Source organism: Stenella coeruleoalba, assembly GCF_951394435.1.
Source record: "Stenella coeruleoalba genome assembly, chromosome: 7".
Classification (NCBI taxonomy): domain Eukaryota; kingdom Metazoa; phylum Chordata; class Mammalia; order Artiodactyla; family Delphinidae; genus Stenella; species Stenella coeruleoalba.
Window position 1 is genome coordinate 64,410,644 of NC_137153.1, and position 24,710 is coordinate 64,435,353.

General features: G+C 41.0%; 1 protein-coding gene across 14 annotated transcripts in view; it reads left to right on the plus strand.

Moving 5' to 3' along the window:
* The window catches only part of PTPRD (protein tyrosine phosphatase receptor type D), a 2,135,645-nt gene that overhangs the window by 1,588,438 nt on the left and 522,497 nt on the right, over nt 1-24,710 (plus strand). Inside the window, exon 13 of one of the 14 annotated variants that reach the window (XM_079926379.1) lies at nt 8,470-8,598. The exons of 12 other annotated variants lie outside the window; for them this stretch is intronic. The gene's annotated coding sequence lies outside the window, so the exon portion shown is untranslated. Of the gene's footprint in view, nt 1-8,469; nt 8,599-18,313; nt 18,747-24,710 lie in introns of those variants that run through there. One more of the 14 variants, XM_079926383.1, reaches the window with a different exon arrangement.

The following is a 24,710-nucleotide window of genomic DNA, read 5'->3' on the forward strand; positions in this document are numbered from 1 at the left end:
TTTGCAAAGGGTACCAGGTCACTTAGTAAAATTTTACTGCAGTCCTTAAAGAACACCAAATGTGCTGAGTTATTTTTGCAAGTGATTTCCCAGATTTAAATGGGCAAAGTATATTAACTTAGAATTAAACAGCCAATGAATTCTTTCTGACTAGTTTTCTGCCAGGAGAAAATAATGAAACCTTTAACCAGAAAATGAGAAAGCTCCAAATTCTTCTGAGGATATTGCAGTAAAGTGATTATCCTGTAATATTAGAGTACATGAACATACAAAGGGGGTTTAGAGGCATAAGGAGTTTTCAGGACTCATAACATTTTTCCCACAGAAAACCAGTTTTCTGGTCTATTTCCAGAGTTTAAAGGGGAAGGGAAACTGATGTTTAGTAAAATACAGGCTTTTCATCGGTTCATTTGGTTTGATGACTATTCCCCAATATACACCTGGAGTATATTTTTAATAAAACCAGTCCCAGTGAATTTTTTTCAGCTATGTCTCATGAGTTGTTTAAATAACAACTGGTACATTCATGTGCGTGTGCACACACACACACACACACACACACACACTCACTCACTCATTCACATAAACGGTCTTGATTTAGATTAACCTGGTAAAGAACATTAGATCAAAAGTGGTAAAATACAAAATTAGGGCCATTCTGTGCTCTGTTCTCATATGAGTATCCTCACTTACTGAAGCATTGAAAAGAGATGTACCAGGTAAGATACTTTGAGCTGCAAGTAGGAGAAAACCCAACAAACATGGTTCTTAATAAGGACAATTATTATTTCATAGAAAATCGAGGCATAGGACTATAGGATTGGTTAATTTGGTGGTTCAACATCATAAAAAAATTGGATTTTTATCCATCTTTCCACATCTCACCACAACTATAAAAAGTAAGTGAGTCATGGGGTTCAGAGAGGTTAAAACACAGGTACAAAGTCACTCAGTAAGCGGCTGAGCCAGGATATCAGCCCACTCTGTCTGAGTCTGGAGCCTGTTCTTCTAATCACACTGAAACCATGAAATACGTTGTTGATGTTAAACATTATCTAAGGAAATAAGTAATGCCTCTTATTAAACATAATGATATACATGAGCACCCAAACAACTGGATCTGCTTATTGTACAACCATGGACTCCCTGGCCCTGCTACATACTTTTGAAAATACACATCGAAATGCTTACCTTATGCTTCAAAACGAGTTGTCAAAGATCATAACATCTTAGAGAGAATATGAACTGTGTCATGAAGGAAGCAAATAGTTTCTGAAGTCATTCTGCTAGTCTTCAGTTAAGTTTATTGTGATTATACTAGAACTTCCAGAGAGCTTTCCCATCCACTAGAAAGAGCCAGACACATGAGCAATTATGTTATCATAATTACTTCTAATACATTTAGTGATTGGAGGCCACTGTTTCATTTACTCATCCCCCCAAACCTGAATAGGGTCTTTTCTCCATTTTTATGTCTGTTTCATAAATGGGTATCTATCTTCAGTGTGCCCATGTATGGTTGTACAGGTTAGACACTGAACAACTGTACCTCATGGCCCTAAATATTTCTACTTCCTCCCCATGCCACTCTTGCTCCAGCCGAAGGAATGCCCTCATCATCTGCTAGAAAAATGTCCTTCGCTTTTCTGCTTTGAAAGTTTCTTTAGAATCACCGTCTCAGGTCAGAACAACTATCTAGACATTGTCACCTAAACATTTACCAAACATTTCCTAGGAGACAGGCTCTACATGGCAGTTTCAAGTACACAATTTTAAGTAGTCTGTGCAATAACTCTGTGAAATAAATATCATTATCTCTGTTTTACAGATAAAGAAACATGGACTCTGGGGATTTTAACAGCTCACCCCATGATACAGAGCTATTAACAGAGTTAGGGATTATGTTCTTTCATCTCCAGTGCAGTTTCCACTCTGGAAATTAGGGGAGAGATAAGATTCATTAGGAGAGCAAGGCAACCTAGTGCGTGGTTGGTCAGAAGTACTGAGGGGATTGGGATTAAGGCAGAGCGTATGAGATGCTCAGGGGAGAGAAGGGGCATAGTGGGAAGGCCAATGACAGACCTTTGCTACTCATCTGTTTTTCCCAGAGCCAGACTCTGCAGCTAGGCCACTTTCCTATTTATCCCAGGTTCATTTGGTAATAATAAAATTGGGAAATTGCAAAAACAGGTCTGTTCAACTGTCATCACACATTGTGAGCATCTACAAGAAACAAAGAACTTCTGCTCTATATTGGCTTGAAAGAAAGAAATAATGTCTGCAGTTTGCAATTGAAGGTTTTATATTTGGCAGGATTACCAATCACGTGTAAATCATGGACAAGTCACTGAACCATCTGGTCACTGGTTTTATCAGCCATTAGCCATTAAATTATGTGGTAAAATGGAAACATTATTAATAGCTTGTGAATTGTTATTCATTCACATGTGGGGACAATGCAGAAATGCCCAAGGGAAAAAGTATAACATCGTCTTATTAAAATTTTACCGTAGTTTAAAAGTGAGATGTTAAGAGAACTCAAAATCTGGATAAGATGTAGTTTTGTCCCTCTAAGCCTGGAAGGACATGAAGACCCTGCCCAGTATGATAAAGAGCCCAGTGTTTTGTTTTAATGACTAAGTGCACACACAGAATCTAGAAAATGGTGCACAAATGTGTTTTACTATTCACATGTGGTGGCCCGTTAGTTCATACGGAGTCCACCACTGATGGCCTCCAGGAGACTATTTTGTTTCTTGCCTCCCTCTCTTCTCTATTTCTTGTCACTCATATTTCTCTGTAGGTTTGTAGAGCCACAAGCCTAACACCAGCAAGACCTTGTTTCCTTGTTTCATTCTTTAGAATGAATCACTATATAAAAGAACCCTCCTTTTGTTACTACTGATTTAAGTTCATAGTATAATTTTCAGGCCTTATTAAGATGGAATAGATGAGAATGAAGAGAAAAGAAAAAAATTTAAAGAGAGAGAATACCGTCCGTTTATCACTCATGCATTCATTCGAAAATCAAACACATATTTATAATTGACCTGTTATATGCCGGGCACCATCCTAGGAACTAGGGTAGGGATATACAGGAAATCAAATCTTTTCAGTCCCTACCCTCAGGGAACTTAGATTCCGGTGGAGAAAAATAAATCATACACAAATAATAAAAACAACCACATATCACATGACAATAATACCTCAGAGGAAAAATAAAGCAGGGCAATAAGATAGAGATGATAGACATAGTGGCATTTTATGCCAGCGGGTCAGAGAATGTGGCAATGTATGTAAAGCTTCTTTCATTCAATATTTATCAACTGCCTTTGAAGAGCTGGGTACTGTATGAGGTCCAAGATGAATAAGACACGGTCCCTGCCCTCCAGGTGCCGTCAGCTCAGTGGAGAATCTCGCCACCTGCTCCATTAGGCAGACAGATTAGAAGTCTGAGGGCATATTGAGGCAGTAACATTGTACACAGCCACCAATCTGAACAGATTGTAAGTATTCCAAAACTCACAGTGGTTTCCATAAAATAATTCTCACTTCAAGTAAACATTTTCAGTTGGTGAGTAACTCTATTTTCCACCGACAGCCCTCATATTTGAGGGCTTCCTTAATGCAACGATGACTGGTTCTTCTGATTGGTTGCCAAGGATTCTTTGGGTCCTTATTGAAATGTACTTGCTCAACTCCTCCAAAGCAACTTGGCTGGCTCCTTGTTGTACTGGCAGATTCTCCCTCCTGTACTGAAAAATTTGTTCTTTCTGAAAAAGTTAGACTGTCCCTGGATGGTTTTCATGAAAAGATAAAAAAGAAAGAATTACAGGGTTTTTTTGTTTTTTGAAAGTAAGTGATGAAGCACTTTGTATCCACAAGGTTTACACAAATGTAGGTCACATCCTAGTGACGTGCCATTTTATCCTCATTCTATCATGCTTTGTGCAGATACCTGGCTCCGAATGTCCGGATTCATCAAGAAGGCAGAGAAAAGTATAATTATGGTCCCAAAACTAGCTTGTATAAACAGCTGCTCTTCTTTATTGTGTTTTTAATACAACCTCCATACCCCAAGCTTTACAGAGTTTGTAATAATATAACATTGTTACAAAGAAAACTCAGTCATGGGAGGGAACAGCGCTGAGCAGAGAAGTCTTTGTTTTCCCGAAGACAGAGCCTTTTTTGATAGGGGTTGGGAGATCATATCACACACAGTTGTTCCGGAGTAAGGGAGACAGACTTGCTGATCTCTGCTAGCACAGACAATGATAATCCACTCACTCCGCAGGCTCCATGTTGGAACCTTCCTCGTCTTCACATCCCTCACCCTTCACCCCAGTTAGAAGACTCAGGAGAGGAAATTATTTTGGCTGAGCTGAGACATAAGCACAGGTGGTACCACTTGTTGTAAACTTTTCGGTTTTTATTGGGGGCTATGAACTGACTTTTAAGTGGTTTTGCTCTGACCGAGAAACAGGAGAGCAAGGGCTCTCGGCCCTGGCTGTTGATCGATTGCACTGCTGCTGATTTCCAGAGGTTGCCATCTTGCAGAGGACAGACGCGTTTCTTCCCTGTGGCATCTCAGGACCATGGCGCCAGCCTGAATCACAGCCAAAGATCCTCATTTCTTTACTGCTCCAAACAGACAAACAGTGCATTTGGGCGGTTCTGCCTATTCTCTGCTGGGGAAATTTCACACCAAAATTTGAGCTTTGTTGAGCTATTCCCCTCCCCCTACTTTTTTTTTTTTTTTTTTTTACTGTGCCAAGGTAAAAAAAACAATATATCATAAATTTTATCTTTTTCCTACATGTTGGAGTCCTTCCCATTGGTATAGTTTTCATTCTTATCACGGCCTCATTTATAGCAGCTTCCACTGCTGTGATCATGTCAGCTTTAGGTGTAAATGACAGACAGGAATTTTGCTATCAAAAAGTCAATCACTGGATAAGATCAAGAACTTAGTTCTAAATATAAACTCTTTCTCAGCACTTGCAAATAATAAATTCTGCCAAAGTTTAATGTTATGCTAAAATTCCCCATAGGAATTCTGCTCCTCCCTAAAAATTCTGTTTTCTAAGGATGTCACTCAAGGTGAAATTTACTCCAATGAATCTTAAGTAGCTGATCCTGTGGCTTTATTTGTATGTCCTACATTTCTTTGGTGATAGGTGCTAACATAAAACTTTCATTTTCAGCTCTGTGAACTTTGATTCACAGAATACGCTGCAATTAAGTAACTTTTCAGGGTGGCCTTCCAAAATGGGAAGGGTGTCCAGTTGTTGGTGGGTTTGGCTTAGGTTGTGCAGTTTGTTTGTTTGGGTTGTATGTTTTGAACATGTGCCCAGGGCTTTTAAAACGAGTGATGGGAACATTTGTATAAATGGAATTGAAAGCAACGGAACAGGCATTGCCAACACTCTAATTATGAACCTAGCAACATGGGTACTGATTTGAGAGTTTAAAGGGTATAAGACAAAATATATGGAAAGGAGGGGAACCTGGTGGTCTCAGATAAGATGGCTGTGTTTTCTTCTTAGCATGCAGGAAGTAAAAAGCATACAGCTCTCTTACCCTTTTGGATAACCAAAGATACGGCAAACTGGGGCCCTTTTTCCCAATATCCTTTTCACTATGAGGCACCATCTGGACAGAGGGTAAAGTTTCAAGGGAGCTAGAGTAGTCATTTATGTCAGGTCATGAGTATATCCACTCCCCGCTCCTCTCCATAATGTTTCCTTCAAGGCCAAAGGACCGGTGCATCATGGGGTGTTGAACTAGAGGAGAGAGAGAGAGAGAGAGAGAGATCACGTTGGCGCCATAACCCTTACGACTTTCAGTTGCCCAAGAGGAAAAATACCAAATTCTTTGGAACCTCTCTTCTTCTGACAGACAAATTTCCCAGAAACTGTAACCAGAATAACTTGAGGCTTGTTAAACAAGAGGGTATTACTAAGGTTGGGGTGGTGAACCCAAAGAATCTGGAAAGTTTGAGAATCGACAAGATATGGGTGGTTGGCACACACTTTCTCTGAATTTTTGAGTTTTTCTTTTCCTCCCTTTCATCTTCATTTCCAGGTAAGTATATTTCATTCCAGACTTAAAATCAAAATTCTCTTCTCTCCAGTCTCTGCGTAGATTAGGAGTAATTAAAAGATAAGCATAACCTCGTCTCCTCCCTTTGAAATGCATAGTTTTATTCTAAAGAAGATTTCATTGACGGGTCTCTTTGACTCTTGTTTCCTCCAAGTTATATATGAGATCGTATTTCCAAGGTAGCTATTATGCTGTTCTAATATAATTTAAGGGCAGAGTGGGGGGAGATAGCTAGCTGAGAGCATCGTTTACTTTTAAGGCTTTTTTAAAACTGATGGAAAACGACACACACCAACACAAATAGTTCACGGCCGATTCTCTCCCTGAGTATGAGGTCTAGAACTAGTGAGTTCCCATATAGAAGGCTGAAGCCCACTGAAATGCCCCAGCAGGCAGACACACACAGACACACAGACACACAGACACAGACACACACACACACACACACACACACACACACACAGACACACACACACACACACACACACACACACACACACACACTGCCAGAAGCTAGGAGCTTCCTTGAGAACAAGGACATCGGTTAGAAAAAGCCAGCTGTGCAGAGCAGAATTAAAAAGCTTCTAGATTTAGGTAAAATAGTGCCACCTGTAATTTTTTTTTTCCTTTTAAAAAGTATGGAAGAAAGAAAAAGGCAAGTTCTAGAAAAACGCAGCTAGCCTTTTAGGAAATGCCAAAATCTGCTCAGCTGTACTGAGTTATTTTCCTAGGAACAATACAACAAATCAATGGGTTTGAATTTAGTTATCGTGGTGGTTTTCAGAATGCCCCAAAAACTTGCCCCGAATTCTGACTCCCAGAAACTAGCCCAGAGGTTCTGATTCAGAGCATGGGTATTTTACTATCCACAAAATTATTATTAGCCTTAAAGAGACGGTTGTTTTAAAATCCTCTGTAAACTGCAAAGAGCCACATAAATGTTAATATTTAACTCATATGGTGTGGACAGCGTCCCTTGAATTTGTTGGATACTGTGCTAAGAACTCATGGTGAAATAAAGGAAGTCTGCTGTAGTGGCGTAGTTTGCACAGTTGATCATTTTCTATTATTAGTATTTACCAAGAATACTCTCCTCTCAAGAAAATGAATTCCTTAAGCAAAAATTTGTGAGCAACATCTTCCTCTCCCAAAGTAGTAGTTTTGTTGTTCCTGATTTAACTCAAAAATAACACATGAGCATCAAAACTTAAGTCCAGATTGTTTCCAAGGGGTGGGGGAAGGTTTCAGTATTTCTGATCCTTTCTTTGTTTTAATCACAGATTTATTCGGGGGTGGTGGTGGCTGGAATTTAGGCTACTTTGATGGCATTGCTTCCTCTTTTAATTGGACTGCAGGGAATGAAAATCATTAGGGTATGTTTGCATTGTATTTGGATGAAAGGGTTTTCCTTACTCTGTGTGCCCTGCTCACAGAACACATTCTTAGAATGACTTAATAGTGCATAGTTGACATACCTTACACACAGTGGAGGCCTGAATGAATGAGCCGTGGGATGAATGGGCATACATGAAAACTAAGTAAAAAGAAATGCTAAAAACACCCCACCAGTATCCAGAATTTGGGCTGTGTTTCATTTGTAGCTACTACTTAAAAATGGAATCCAATTAAGGGGCCATTTCTTTTTCAATTATAAACGTGCTTTCACAAAGAATCCTGGAGCTGGGAGGTACTTTAGAAAAACTAATCTAGTCTAGTGTGTTTTCAAATTATGCTTCCTAGAGCTGTAAAGCAAGGTTACTCCACCTTGGTTGACATTTGAGTCACTTGTGTAGCTTTTTAAAAAATTATGCTAGTGCCCCATTCCCAAAGAATCCAATTCAGCTTATATGAGTGCCCTCTGGGCATATGGTTTAAAAGTGTTCCAGGTGATTTGAATGTTCAGCCAGGGGTGCGACCCACCATTCTAGGGGTTCGACACTCCCAACATTTAGACTTGTGGTCTTATAAATGCAAGTCTACTCTCTAGGGACAATACGATAGAATATATTAAACTGGGGTAACGGGGATATGCTTATGCCCAGTAGGGCTCACATTCATTTCAAAGAAAACACTAGACTTCTAAAAAATTCAGTTCAACAGTGTTGTATCTTGAACTCTTTGTACAAGGCATTCTGCAGGTATACAACGGACGCACAGAAGATTAAGGCCCAACTTTCTCTTGAAGATTTTACAGTCTTGCCATCTGGAAACATACCAAGCAGAGGCACAGGGAAGGAATGAGAAAACCAAGTATAAACATGACTTTGATAAAAGGCAGGTGTGTTATGGATGGCACAGGAAGGATTGAATCATGGATGAAATATAGTTTTCAGCATTTGCTCTAATAGCCATCTCTTCTTTCCCCAGCCTAACTGACCAAACTGAGCAGTCCTGACACCCACAGTCTGGGAACACAGCCTGCTCTGGGGCAGTGCAGGAATAAAAAGGAAAAATAATGCAGGCGCTGTGCTCCTTCTTACCTCCACTTGGTACAAGGTAGGATATTTCCTAGAGCCTGAAACTCATCAGGCAGGAGGTTCTTCTGACGGAGAAAGCATGGGTGCCAAGTGTCCATTTCAGGACAGCTTCTCGGTGTCTGACACTTGTTTCTTTGTCAAGGGGAAGGCAGAGAAAAACTCCTGCCTGACTTGATTTGCTTTTGTGCTTCCTGAGGTCAGAGATTGTTAATAGTCCCAGTTTGGTTCATCTCCTGGCATGGATAATGAGCAAAGTTGACTGAAAGAAAGAAAGAAACAAAGGGAGAGAGGGAAAAAGAAAGGAGGGAGGAAGGAAGGGATGAAGGGAAGGGAAGGAAAGAAAGAGAAAGAGAGAGTTAAAAGTTTCCATTGTTTTTTGCTCTTCATATTGGTCTTAACTCAGAATTTTTGGAATTTCTCTGTTCTCTTCTTAAACATAGTCACCTGGCAAAAGAACTTTCAAGTTGTGATTAGACATAAGTTTGCATAATTTCCCACTGATTCCATCCAGTGCATTCTCATATTTATAATATGTTACCATTCCAGTCAATGGATGGATACCAATAAAACGAGCTATGGAACACATCTTGGGCATGAGTGCTTTCTGTGATCTTTTATCCTACTTCAGTAGACTGTTTATCTAGCAGAAGAGAGATTCGAAGAATTAGGTGTTTTTTTTTTTTTTGTTTGTTTTTTTTAACAAATAAAGCCACAAGTTTATTACCATGTGAGTTTAGAATCCTGTATAGTGAAATAATGCAACAGAGAAAAAATGGCCTAGGGAAGCCTGAAGAGTCAGATGTTTTAAATGAAGAAGTGATCGTGTCTGGGTAGAAGAATCAGGAAAACAAAGAAAAGCCCAACTCTTTGATGAAATGACTCTTAAAGGCTGGATGGGAGTTCAGCGTGTAGGTGATCATAGGAAGCTTTCTGGCTAAGAAAAAATGCACGTTTTTGTTCAGACAGTTCTGGAGTTTAGGGTATTGGTCGTAAAGAGGTGGAAGTTTAAAACGGAAAAATGGATTCAGGCAGCATTCCATTTGTGGTGGCCTTTGAATGCGGTAGAACATTTGTACTTAGTTTGGTCAATAATCATGAACCACTGAGGGTTTTTTATTTACTTATTTTTGAGCATGGAAGTTACATAACCAAACGTGTGCTTTATTAAAGTTAATTGGGCAGCACAGTGGAGAATGGATTGGGGCCAATAAGAAAAAGATTAGGAGCAGAAGAATATACAAAAAATTATTATTGTACTAGTCCAAAGAAAACTAGCGATGTTTGTATTAGAAAGATGGGTTTTGGTGGTAAGGAGATAAAATGCAACCTTCAAGAATTAATACCAGATAATAACTAACCAAGAATGGTGTTTCTACATTTATAAAACAGCACGGAATTGAATAGACTAAAGTAATAATATATGTGGGAAATAATAGTTTTTGTTTTGCCTCTTTAAATTTCTGCTGGACCTGTCTAGTGTTACTAGTAACTTTGGAGATGTGGTCAATGAGTTTTGAAAATCAGGATGCGTTGGAATAATATAGGTGATGATATAAGAAAAAAATGTACAGATAAATGAATGCTCTGTCCACCTAATAGAGTGTACCTAGTTAAAAATGCAAAGTTCAGTATGAAGGATTTTTTTCTACTGAACTGATCAGTTATTTTGACATCTTGTAGGAAACCATGAAAGTCTGTAATTACTCTCATTAAGAATTCTATGGGACTTCCCTGGTGGTGCAGTGGTTAAGAATCCACCTGCCAATGCAGGGGACACGGGTTCGAGCCCTGGTCTGGGAAGATCCCACATGCCGCGGAGCAACTAAGCCCGTGAACCACAACTGCTGAAGCCCATGTGCCTAGAGCCTGTGCTCTGCAACAAGAGAAGCCACCACAATGAGAAGCCCACACACCACAACAAAGAGTAGCCCTGGCTCTCTGCAATTAGAGAAAGCCTGCACGCAGCAACGAAGACCCAGTGCAGCCAAAAATGAAAAATAATTAAAAAAAAAAATTCTGTGGAAGTATGAATCCATCCACTCCTGTTCAGATTCTATTATGATTTCTTGTCTGTGACATTTTGTTGTGTGTTTTAGTGAGGCCTAACTCTTAACCAAACTCTCTGTCACTGTACCTTTCAGCACAGGCCCAATAGGAGGGACTCTGAAGGTGACATCTGACCAGCCACAGTGGTATCCATCGTCCATCAAGTCATTCAGCAGAAATCTTTTGAGATCTGCTTATAGTTCAGCTTCTGTGCTTGTTGATAGTGATATATAAGAGTGTGGAGATGTTCAGAGATTAATAGAGTGTGAATACACACAAAAAAAGACAGCGACATAGGAAATAAGAAAAGAAAAGAATGTGAGACCAGAGGTAGGACAAAGTCATTCTACTTAATGAACTACAGGAAACTTTGTAAAGAAAGTGATGTTTCACATGAAATATGTAATTATCATCGATTCATTTCCTCTTTCTCTCTTCCTAGCTCCATCCTTCCCTTCCTTTACTTTCCCAAATATTTATGGAGTACATACAGTGCTTAAAGCCTTATGATAAGATTTTTGGCTCCAGTCAGACATGAATATGCTGTCAAACCACTGAAAAAGAACATTTGCCAAGTATGGACACACCCAGTAGAAATCAAGTGGCATAATGAAGAATAAGATAAATATAGGAGTGTAAGACAAAGATAGAGAAAGGTTTGAAAAGTGGCTGAAAAAATAGTCGTCTTGATGTCTTCGCTGTGTTCATGGTCTTGAAAATTGCTCTCAAATGCCTGCGGAAACATCCACAGCTATGCTGCACCTGGGAAGCAAGGTGAAATCTGGTAACTGGGGTCTCGGTCCAGGATACAAGGACTGGTTTGTCACTGGTCATTTATAATTCCCAGCCTGTGAAGAGATATACTCCCTATTACATAGAAATCAATTTGTGGTGTTTCGATTCTGAGTTAGTTTCTGAAAATCATTTTCTGAAACCCTATTTGAAAGACCGTTTACAAATAACTTCATGACTCTGTATGGCTTTCTTGCTAAAACTGTGAAGACAACTTTGTTGGTGGACACAGAAATCTTAATAGTGTTGAAAAGCTGCTGTGCTTCGGGTTTTACTTTACCCTTGTGTTTTTTTGTTTTTTTGTTTTTTTTTTTTTTTGCGGTACGCAGGCCTCTCACTGCTGTGGCCTCTCCCGTTGTGGAGCACAGGCTCCGGATGCGCAGGCTCAGTGGCCATGGCTCACGGGCCCAGCCGCTCCACGGCATGTGGGATCTTCCCGGACCAGGGCACAAACCTGCGTCCCCTGCATCCGCAGGCGGACTCTCAACCACTGCGCCACCAGGGAAGCCCTACCCTTGTGGTTTTGTTCTTTGTTTTTTTCCTCTCTCTCTAACCACTGAATCTTTTTTTTTAATTAATTAATTAATTAATATTTTGGCTGCGTTGGGTCTTCGTTGATGTGCACGGGGTTTCTCTAGTTGCGGCGAGCAGGGGCTACTCTTCGTTTCAGCGTGCGGGCTTCTCATGGCAGTGGCTTCTCCTGTTGCGGAGCATGGGTTCTAGGTGCGCGGGCTCAGTAGTTGTGGCTTGTGGGCTCTAGAACGCAGGCTCAGTAGTTGTGGCTCACCGGCTTAGTTGCTTGGTGCCACGTGGGCTCTTCCTGGACCAGGGCTTGAACCTGTGTCCCCTGCATTGGCAGGTGGATTCCCAACCACTGTTCCACCAGGGAACTCCCTAACCATTGATTCTTGGAGCACATTCTTTCATTAAGGAGATTTAGCACCCTCCACAGTAGCTGCGGGCAAGACATTAACATCCTGCAGCACGTCCTAGTCCTGAAAGATGAGTCAGCCTTGTGCAAATGAAATATATTAAACAAATGCTGCTTTACTTTTCTCTCATTCTCTTAAAACAATACCAACTCTGGCCAGGGAACCAATAATAAACTGTAGTCGGGCTTCCCTCGTGGCGCAGTGGTTGAGAGTCCGCCTGCCGATGAAGGGGACACGGGTTCGTGCCCCGGTCCGGGAAGATCCCACATGCCGCGGAGCGGCTGGGCCCGTGAGCCATGGCCGCTGAGCCTGCGCGTCCGGAGCCCGTGCTCCGCAACGGGAGAGGCCACAACAGTGAGAGGCCTGCATACCGCAAAAAAACAAAAACCAAAAAACTAAAAAACTGTAGTTTCAAATTTAACTTCATCTCCAGGTTAGGTCCCATGACATTGACATTCGATAGATATTGAAACCAAGCTTTTCCTCTTTTAAAGAATCTTGTTATCCCTCCCAAGAAATCTCAGTGATTCATTCCCATCCTTGCCCCATTCTTCTGCCATTCAGCAAAAGGGAGCCTGTTCCATCAGTTTCTGGTCTCTGTAAACCTCCTCCTCTGTTGAGTGATTAATTACTAGCTTTCTGGTGACTTCTTAATTTTGTTCTGTATTTTTAAATATTCCTTCATTTCAAAATTCTCTAGTGTAAGATACAAACACTAAACGGAATATAAGTAACGGCAATTACTTTCCTCTCTATTCAGCTTTGTCTTTACTATTAAAGGCACCATTTAAAATGTATAAAAATCATAAAAGTTTAAAACTTCAAAATAAACACGAGGCAATTAATTTTCTTAATGAAAACATTAGCATTTAAAGGTTAAAGTGACAAAAAATATGCTTATTCCTTAACATTACTAACAAAGTACCCATTTGTGTTAGCATGAGTTGTCTTTTTTAAAGATGTTCCAAGTATACAAAGAGAGATGGCCTCTGAATATTTAGACACAGTAGATTTAAAACAGCAAAACCAAAACACACTTTTATTGTTGGAAATACTGAAATCCACCGCTTCGTGTATGAGTTAATGGAACTTCTTGACAAATCACCTGTTAAATTTTAGCTGACAGCTTGTCATATATTAATTATAAATAATTGTAATATACGGCTATCATATTACATGCAACACAAAAAAATAGGAAAGGTAATTAGAGTCTATCCTTTATTTTCCCCCTTCACTTCTTGCTCACAAGAAAAAAATGACCCAATGTTTCACTTGGGTTGGGATAGTGCCAATGGTTAATGGAATGCCCCACTCTACTAAAGAATTTAATGGGAATATCCATTTGTCACAGTTGCATGCTGTAATCTCCAGTAGCAGAGCCAATGGAAAATAGCATCGTACCATAATGTCCTCTACACTCGGCAGGTGAGGGTGAAAGGCAGCCGCTGAACTGAACAGTCAGGGGAGAAAGCTTGGCTTTTCTAGGCCTGTCTTTAGAGAAAGATGTGGATTTCTTTTAAGAGAACATTGCTGCCTGACAGCAATAAGAAACGCAGCCCTGGAGAAAAAGAAAGTACATTTCTTTCATATGGAAAAAAAGCGGGAATGTTTGCATAGCATGTCTCAAAATCTCTAACCACCTCTTGGTCTACCGGAAGCCCACCTGTTTGTAAAGAGACTTTGGGTAGTGGTATCAGAAAGACCAAGATTAGATGCTCATTTCAGTCACCTCCTACTTTTGAGTTTGAGCTTTCAAATCTGAGGGGTGCCAGTAACAGCGCCTAAACTTGCAATGCTACTGGTAGAATCCATAGAACTGTATGAGTCCTTTAAAAATTAGCATGGCACCTGAGTTGTCTTCCTTTCTTCTTCACAGTTTAGGTGGAATTATAGTGTAGTCTGATGACTTTATATGTGTATAGTTTGTGTTCTCAAATGAATGAAAATATTGTTTAGTTTAGGGACTGTGTTTTGTATATATTTGTTTTATCTTTCTCATGTGCCAGGTCTGTGTTTGATCAAGAAATATGCTACTGAGAAATGCCGTGTGAATTAAATTTGAAAAACTCTCTCAAACATGTTAACACTTGTAGAGATTGGTATTTAAGTTACTTGAGGATTAAAACCATTGTTATTCCATGTATGCATTTAGCAGCAAATTAATAATATATTAGGCGTAGCTAGCACCAATAGGAAGAGGTCTCAGATACTCATTTCAGCGCCTATGAAACAGTTTACTCTCTTCAGAATACATCATTTGAAACTATGTTGTATTTCTCCATTCTAACTGGATTCAATACAAACCACTGTAGCCTTCACAAAGAATATATGATCAGCAACAATTACTGCAGTTCCTTGGTTAATAATTTATAACCAGAATAGAAGTAAAAACACAAGCTTTTGAAGTCAAACAGTTGTAGTTTCTAGATTCTAGCTTGGCCACTCACTAGCTCTGTCAGCTTGGCCAGATCACTTATCCTCTCTGTCCCTGTTTCCTCACTTATACAATGGGGCTAATGATAGGTAATTAGCAGGGCAGGTGTTAAGATTGGAGGTGAGGCAGAGGCTTTGAAACTTTTTCTGTTAATCACTAGCCACAGGACAGAAACATAAGTTTTATAAAACAATGTTTAATACATATAATGCACTCTCTTTTCTTTCCTACTTTCATTTAAAAAATTGTTCATGACCCACTAGATTCATGACCCAGAAAAGGTCATGACGTGCCTTTTGAAAACCAGGGGGATAGCATGATGTTTAGCACGTAATACAAGTGTAACATAAGATTACTGTTATTCTCCTTACATTATTTTCAGCCTTATTTTTAGGCTGCTTCACGATAGATGAGTATAAAATCTTTCGAGTACTTCTAGGAATTAACTTCCTTGGATGGGGTCCAAAATAGACTCATACTCATCCTATGCTGAATTATGCACTAGAGGGGGTTGTGCTGTAGCAAAGCTTCTGTGTGCTATTCATCAAAGAATGTTAGAGCTGGAAAGGAACTAAGAAAATGTCTAGTACCATTCCTTCATTTTCCTTCATGTAAGTATTTATAGTTTTAAAATATTCTATATTTATTACTCATTGATAAGTTGAAAAACTGGCTTCTTGGATCCAGAACTAGGAGGTAATTAGGAATAGTTAGGGGAGAGGGGACACTGGGTCATGACATCTGGGGTTTTGTTCTCCTTCTGCCACCAAAGAGTTGGGTCACCTTAAACTCTCAGGGACTCAGTTTCCTTACTTGTAAAATTAGGTGATTTCAGCAGATGATTAGCCCACCTCTGACGTTTTTATGACCTCAAAGCTCCAAATGGTAAACTCTTCTAGAGGTTGTAGTAGATGCCACAGGGTGCTGTTTTGTTACAAATCTGATCTGAGTATATTGATGTGTGTATATTGGGCTTCAGTCTTATTCCCACTACAACTCAGTTGTACAGAGAAAGCTTGGTTCCTCTACGTGCTCTCTCTTTCTCTTATCACCCTGAATAACGCTGTCTCTTTTGCCCAATAATAGCTCAGATTCTCTAGTCACCTCCTTCCACTGCTACTTTTTTCTCTAAGATGTTTGCTTGTAGTGGGACAGGAACATCGAGGACCTCATGGTGTCAGGAAAGTTGGGTCCTTGGGCTTGTGTCATTTATGTATACTGTCCTCTGTCTCCTCTGATTTCTGGGTCCCTTTTCCTCCTACTTGTTGCTCACCTTGGTAACCATCATCACTAAGTTCTCTAGTTAACCTAACTCGCTACCAGTGGGATATGTTGATCCTGTTTCTTTTTCGACTAGGCTCCCAGGTAGTAATCAGACTTCCCAGCTGGTATCTTAAATCAGGTCAGAGGGATGAGGTAGAGGGATGTGTGTCTCTCCATCAAAGACAACAGCAGAGGAAATTCAGGGTTTTTTAAAACTCTGTTTGTTCCTCTAACATCCAACTTTGCAAGAGGAAAGTGGGGCTCACCAGTTGACGGGGGAGGGTGTGGCAATGAGAAAGCCAAATCAGAGTTTACACCTTGAGTGAGAATCACCTGTGCAGAGGCTCAGATTTCTGAAATCCATCCTTAGGGCATAAGGAACAGGTGTTCAGCATACCTTCTCCGCTTTTCAGTTCCTCGCATTATCAGAAAGTCCTGAAGGCTTGCCCAGGAATAGCTGTCTTCTTGATTTTTACTATGAGGCTAACCATTTTAAAAAAAAGAACAGGGAAGACTCATGCTAAGATGATCCTCCCCCCTCTCCCCTCAAATTGCTGGAGGACTAAACTTCATTTAGAGTGAAGCCTTTCAAAAATACGTGATTTCTTTCTGGAGCACACAGGGGATGGAGGATTACTGACCGATCCTTCGGTGCCTTTCAGGAGCGCAGCATGCAAAGGGTGGGAACAAATGGGCAGCTTGAGACAACAGTCAGGATGCCGAATCATTAGGCTGAATCTAAGGGGTCTGCTTACCTTTGCTCTTTCAAAGACTGCCTCGAGCCTGCAGGAATAAGTATTGTGTGTATGTGCTGGTCTGAACACACAATGAGCAAGGGAGGTGGCTGGAAGCCTTGACTTTCCTTAACCTTTCTGACCAAGTTTCTAATAAATTTTGGTAGGCCAATTGCCAATGGTGGCTTCCAGCTGCTGACTTTTTCCATGTGCGTGAGATCCTTGAGGAGGAAAGAAGGTTAAAATTTGCCCCTTTAGCTAACAATCCACATAGTGTGTTCTGTAGATGAAGCTTGTGTAGCCCAACAACTGTCTAGGGAGAAGGTTCTGTGGTGTCCTACAGAGAAGCTGGGGGGCATTGCGTTTTCAACATCATAAAAGCAAGTGGCATGGAAGCAAAACAAGAGTTATTACACTACGATAGATTCCATACTTCCCTTTCTTCCTCTGTGATTCCAAAGGGGATCCACCAAACATCCCTGAATGAGGCTACCGAGGTGAACTGGGACAGTGGACATAAACTGTGTCTCATCAACACGCTCCTTATATTTTTATCACTGCTTTGAATGGGGTGCAACCGGCATCTTTCCTCCCGTGTGCCAGGACCCGGGGCAGGAAGCACCCGGGTGTGCAGCTCTTAGGAGATGAGTGAATTTGTTAGAGGGGGGTCTTTTCTGTCCTGGTGGATGGCTGCTTGGGAGTGACGTCACCCAGCCCCCTCCTCTGCAAGTGTGTGTGTGAGTGAGTGAGTGTATGTGTGTGGGTTGCACGCCTCCTTCTCCCAGCTCTCCTGCCTCCTTCCTTCGCCCGTCCAGCTCTCTGGCCCTTTCAGTGGGTCAGGGGTCCAGACTGAGGGACTCGCCAGCGGGCCTGGCTCTCCCCTCGGCCGAGCGCACCCACACTCCCACTCTCGCGCCGGCAAAGTGCACGCACAATCCCTCAGCGCCGGGGCACCGCGATTCCGTGGGATCCCCAGCATGTTACGAGGATTTTCGAAATCAGTCAGACTAGGAAACAAAGAGAGAAGCTTTTCCAATCACTTTCCTGAGATTTTTCATTTAATTTGCCCATCAAACCATCTCGCCCTCAACCGTAACGACCGGGTTCACGCCAGGGCTGAGGGCTGGGCTGGACTGGCCATCCCTCGTCCTGGCCCTTGACTCCGCGCGGGTCGGTCTCCGGGCGTCGCCTCGCCCCCTCTCCCCGCCTCCCCACTCCCCCCGCCGGCCTCAGTTTCTGGTTACCTCTCGTGTGCGCTTCACTTTGGGGGGGGGAGAAGAGAAGAAGGGGAGGGAGGCGCTGAGGGGGGCAGCCGAGTTGCTATTTGTGGCCAAAGAATCCTCTTTAAAAGAAGCAGCAGCAGGAAGGAGGAAACAGGAGAGGCGGAGGGAGGAGAAGTTACGCGGCCCCGGACCCCCCAGCCGCGAGCGGCGGAGCGTCGAGGAGCGGGGGGAGGAGGAGGAAGAAGAGCGGGAGGCGGAGGGAGAGGAGACACACGGCGGCGGCGGCGGCGGCCGGAGAAGCAGGCGCAGGGCGCGCAGGAGGAGCGGGAGGAGGCGGAACAGCCGCGGAAGCCGCGGGCTCAGAAGGGCCAGGAGGACGGCCCGGGAAGAGGAGGCGGAGGCGGCGGCGGCGGCGGAGAAGTGGATAGGGGTGGAGGGAGGGAGGGCGGGGGGACGCGCTCCTTTGGATGCTGGATTTCGGCGTTTGGGACTCACTCGCTGACTCTCCTCCACTTCCTCGCTCTGGACTGGGCTGGCCGCTCGAGGAGCGGGCGGCGGCAGCCACGGGGGGGATTCCCGCGGCGGGGGCCGCAGCTGCGCGGGATTAAATCGGCCGCCCGGACTCCGGCGGCTGGGGCAGGCGTGGGCTGAGCGGCCGTGGAGGGGCGTGAAAGCGCTGGAGCAAAGTGCTGGTGGCGGCGCGGGAGGCGGTGGCGGAGGCTGCCCGGAGCCGACATGACCAGGTGAGTCTCCCGAGCTGATCCGGTCCGCCCCCCTGAGTCTTCCCGGGTCTGCGTCCTTCGGTGTCTGCGTCCGCGGCTCGCCCGGAGCCCGGCTCCCGCAGCCCGCAGGTCAGGGGCCGGAGCTGCACACTCCGGCGTCCGCGAGCCCAGCGCCCCGGCTCCGGAGCGCACAGTTTGCTCTTCGAAACCTCCTTGGGCAGAGGTCCTCCCCTACACGGTTCGCTTCTCGCTTAAAGCCTCAGACCAGGGAGAGTGGCAGTTCTAGAGAATGAAGGTGTTTAAATCTGTGTATTTGTGAGATTCCCCGCTTTCTCCTCCTGGGGTGGGCGTAGTATTGGGGAAATGGTGGAGCGGCGGGGCACTACGACCCTACCCAGGGATTCTGCCACTGCAGTTTTCTGTTTTTTCTTTGTTTTTTTAAGAGGCAATGATTACTAATTTAAGGAGGGCTGGTTTTAGTGATTTCTTTCTTTCCTCTGAACTAGTGGGGAGAAGGAGAAATAGCAGGAGTCAAAGTCTACGCGGCTGCCATAGAGGAGGGGGATTGTTTTGGAGACCTTTCCGTGGCAGAATCAAAGCTCGTAGTTCTGCCACGGGAATCTGCTGTTCTTACACACTCATTCCGTAGGGAAGGGAACAAAGAATTTATCATGAAAAGTCCAAGTTGTAGGAAACAATTTTAAAAGAAAACCAAGAACAAACTAAACGTTCTTTCCTTTCCTGTCGGTTTATTGTAGCTTTCACATTGGCGTGTAGAAAACTTGAATTGTGTATCTGTGAGGTTGATTTTCATTTAGAAGCATTAACAAATTAAGGCAGTTTTCTTATGCTTAAAAAAAAAAAATCTTGGACACTGTGTGAGCTTGGCTTTCATTAATTGGGTGCTCCAGTATTGTGAATAGTAGGTCCATTCTCCAAAACCTGGACTATCACAGTTCACTTGTATTGTTTCCAGCCTGCTTCCCAGTACACGACTTGCCTACTGTCTCCTCTGTTTTCTAAAATTCTTAGAGCAATCCCCCAGACCAACCTACAGTTTGTGCCTTAAGCATACAGGGAGATTCCTGAGGGATCGCTGCCCTGTATTTTCTCTTAAACTTTTTTTTTTTCTTTTTATCCCCCCCTTGACATGCCCACAGTCATAGTACCATTGACTTAGAGCATAGCACATACATTTTGAGCCTCTCAGAGACTAGCAACTGCTTGTGACTTGAGATAGATTTTCTTTTGGACTAACAGTGCTTCAAACGTGGACCTTTCCATTTGGTGTGTTTTTTCCAACCATCCTGTAGCACACATATGGGGTGTTAGTCCAACCATTGATACTTCTGACCATTTTGGCAGTTCTATCACTGTTTCAAAGTGTACACATCCACCACTCAACTTGAGTAAAACCAGGGTGACGTACTGCCAAGACTTGAAATATTCTGAATTAAAGGAATATTTAGATGATAGCAACCTAAAAATCATACCATGTTGTTAGTATGATGATATCCAGGACAAAGCTTAATAAATATTGTACTTATTTAGAAAACATTTTGTTACATGCCACAGATAGATGTTATTTTGTTAGCTTAGCAAAGAGAATAAAATTTCAGTGCTCAATGTCCGAATTCTTGAAACAGACATCCTAAATGGACAATACAAAGAAAATTTTCCTACCTCCCACCTCCCATAATTATGTACTGTACTTTGCTTTTCAATGGAACTAGCAATTCTGTGACAGATTTCTTAAATTCATCCTCATGCGATCAGCTATTATTGTACTCTCAAAGTGTGAAATTGACAAGCTGGTCAGTTTCATGAATTCAGCTGTCAGATTGTGTCCAGTTAAAAACTGCTAAAAGCTGTAAATGTGCCTGCCTAGAATTTTCTTTCTTAAAGGAAAGACAGCTAGGGGGTGAGGATTAAAGGGTGTTATTAATTGTAGATCTTTGTAAATAGGTGCACTCTAATGTAAGTTTTATCACTGGCTGTTGTTGGGAAGCACATTTATTTTAGATTTCTACTGTTTTAAAAGTGGCATTCAGTTTGTATCTATATTTCATTTTAAATAGGGAGCACTTTACATAGAAATAATCTGTTCTTACAGCCCTCAGTAATAATAGTATAATAGAAATAAGATTCAAAGAGGAAAAGTGTCTCTCGAATATATTTTAATATATATGAGTAATATATTACTTTTGTAATGACATGTGAAGAGGTGGATGAATTAAATATTTTACTGTGGAGGTTATGTAACACAAATTCTTCTTAGACCAGTGCAGTTGTAGTTACTAAATTAATGAAATACAGTGCTCTATTTTAATATATATGTATTTCAGTGGATAATCATACAAGCAAAACTGCTTAAAGTATTAAATACAATGATTTGATTTGTTTTTAAGATGGACATTCGTCTACAGCCAGAATATCTCAAAGTCGAGAACTAAGACTCGGAATCCCCTCATCTGCTGCTATTTGCTAAGCCACTAGGGGCCTGTATAACTGTTCTTATATCCAGGAGGTACTCTGGTATGGCATATGCGATCCCTTCCTAGAGAGGCATTTAAAAAGTATCAGGTAGGCAGTCCCCTAAGTTTTGGTTTTGTCTTTTTAACCTATTAACTCATGCTCTGATGTTAGTCATAGACATTGACTGAAGGGTTTTTCAAGAACGTTGTTTAGAGCTTACACTATGGCGGTACAAGTATGACTTTTCACAGAGTGTGCAACATAGGAGAGGTATTTGTGCAAATTCATATGTGATCCCAGTTTCTCAGTGCATGTCAAGGATAACTGATAAGGATGCTATTGGCATAATGTAAGGTTAAAAAAGAAAGGAAGCAGAATTACTTTAAGGAATGCGTAGTCATAGATTGATGGTGTGATTAAACTAGCTTTGTGAGTGCTGTGCAAGTTGTGTGGAACGAGAATCTGAGGCTGTGACTACAGTTTCGTCAGCACTTGAGGGACCCCCACTGAAGATGCACTACACGTTTTTTAAGTGTCAGTTTCACAAATTTGAAATCAACCAGCTGTGGCAATCTTGATAGACATTAGGCAATAAGGTCAAGTATACTTACACTGTTCTTTTGTTGATTTGCAGTTTTTCAAACTGACAAGGGTAACTATTTGTAAAAGAGCACCCTGTAAGTATTTGCATATTGGATTTCCTTCAGCCCAAACTTGATTTATCAAGCCATTGAACATTTCTATTTTTAAAAGGATTCTATGGATAAATAAGAATTCATTAACACAGTCACGAACTAAAAGTGCCATTTCAGGAGTGATGGATTTCTCAAGGTGGTTTTGCTTTAAAACTACCCTTCTCTAGTTTCAGTGTGTATTTGTGGGTTGTCTGAGAGTTGAAGTATGCCTGTGCTCTAATTTATGATCCTGAGAGCATCAAACTTTTAGGCTCACGTCTTTAAATGTATACATTTAACCTTTGGTCATGGGTGCCCTTTTAATTCCCAGAAGTTTCTGGGAATCTGGAAAATAAACTTTACCTTTAATGTAATATATTCAACTTAGCGACCACAAAATATTCTTTTAGCATTAGTTTTATAAGCACAGATATATGAAGTGCTAAATAAGAAAGATTAAGTGTTCAGTTTTCCAGAGTATTCAAAGAATGTATTATTTGTTCCTGTTTTCTTAAAGGGAGAGTAGTTTTTCGTTGGAAAGGTTAGTTTGAATAAATGAGTTACATTTTAAGCGAGGCCTACTCTGAGTGTGTTTTTGCCTTATGGAGTTGTTTTTCTTTTCTTTGCACTGTCTGGTTTCTTTGAAAAAATCTTTTAAGAAAACTACTTACTTGTGATGGCACAAAGGCAACTTGTAGCCGCAAGCAGAGTCAATGTTTAAAAACATTTCTTTTTATATTATCAATGATTTACCAAGAGCAAAGAGAAGAGTTGTTCTTTCTGTGAACTACAAGTTCGAGGATTCCTATATAACACATCAACAGAAGAAATCTGATAATGTGGAAGAAGATTGCTTAGGAGGGATTTATAAGTAAATTTCATTGCAACAAACATCCCTCGTTTACACTTCTCTAATTTCATAGCACAGTGACATTTCCACCAAAAAACAGGTTTGTTTGGGGACATGTTTTCTATATGGATAATATCATTTGCTTCTAATTAGTAGTTGGTAACACTTATTAAAATGTCATGCTTGGCTTGCATTTGTTTTGACAATTAAAGGGTCCAAATTCTCCCACCCCCATTTTAAAAATAAAGATGTGTTTCAGCTCTCCACAATCAAACCTTTAAGAGAGATAGCTAAAAGAATAAATGGCTTGTGCTTACTGATTGTTCATTATATGAAATTGTAGCCTCAGATGTAAAAGTTCAGCATTTTCTTTATGTCATAAGTCTTGGGGAGGTCAAAGAGCAAATGCTTATACGTTATAGAAGTCTCTGACCTAATGTAACCTAAATAATAGAGTCATGACAATGGTGCGAGACTGAAGCATCAATGAAATAGAATTCTTATAAATGTAACTCACAAAATTACATTCCAGGCCCATGCCCCTTGTTTCCCCTTTAATAAATCACCCATTTGCTTTTATGTAATCAACAGTTTGCATTTTCTTCTCAACATTTTATTTATGAAATATTTTTAAGACAAAGTAATTTAAGTGTTGTCTCCAGTTATACTGTCACACTCCTCAAAGCAACTTGTTGCTAAAAAAGAATAAAATTGTCTGCAATGTCCCACCTCCTCCCTCTCAAAGTAATGCATTCAGTATCTTTCTGTTCATTGTTTTCTATTTGATGCTGATGTATTTAATAGGGTCATATCAATATCTGTCAGTTACTCTATAGTTGTTTTCTTTTTTTAAATTACAAGAAACAAAGAGCAAAACTGAACTTTTTCTTGGCTTTTCAACCTCTGCTGTCCCCCAGATCGAATCCCTGTATGTCATAGATCAGCAAATTAAATGAAAGAGATGAAAATTTAGAAAGCTAAGACAGCTGATTCTGTCCGTAAGCCAGCAGATCAGGTGTACCCATAGAGAGTGTTGAGACAACTTGAATAGTCCTAGCTTTCCACCTGTGGCAAGTAAGCTTTGCTTTCCTTTGCAAATGGCTGCTGTGAGGGGGCAGGCTCCCCTTGGGCTCCTTCAGAACTTATAACAAAATATAAGAACAAAAGCAGCCATCTGAAGCTCATCTTTCTCCTAGTTCTTTGAATTCACTGACCAGAAACACGACTTAGCTTTGACATTCAGATAACAATGTCAGGAGGGTTGTGACCTTTAACATATTGTTATTTACTGGCTTTAACCATGGTAACTCTGTCAGTTTCATGAGATTGAGTTTATAAATTCTTAGTTGTCTTTTTTCCAACAGCCCTCAAGCTGTATTCTTTAATGTAGCACTAGCTAACTAAATTCAGATTTGTGAATTGCATTTAGAAAATTATGCTTCTCAGTATTGCTTTGGGATTAGGAGATAGTGTAGTTTCAAATATATGAAATGATCATCTCACTGGGTCACAAGTAACAAGTGACTTCTTTTTTAAGCTTCAGTAAATGGACTCCCTTTATTAACAAAAAGGTTTATGTTAGTACTGATTTTATAAATATTGAAAATCAGTTATTGTTTAATCTTATTTAAGCGTAGGTATATAGTGTATATAAAGATAATGCTAAAGGTTGCAAAATCTAGACCAGTATCTTTCCTTACTTTTTTTTTTTCTTGGAGACAGTGAAAAGAACATGAATTTGATGCAAGAAAAACTGAATTTATACCTTAGTTTTGTCACTTATTATCTGTGGGATCTTGGGAGAAATTATATAACATCTTAGGGTCTTGTTTCACCATCTGTAACATGGAGAAAATAGCCATAGAGGTGATGAAGATCCTATTAGATAAGGATTTGTCTTATTTTGTATTTTTTAAATTAAAAAATTCCTGGATGTAGGAATGACATAACGGACATGCTATATTCAATGATGGTAGTTTGTATGAT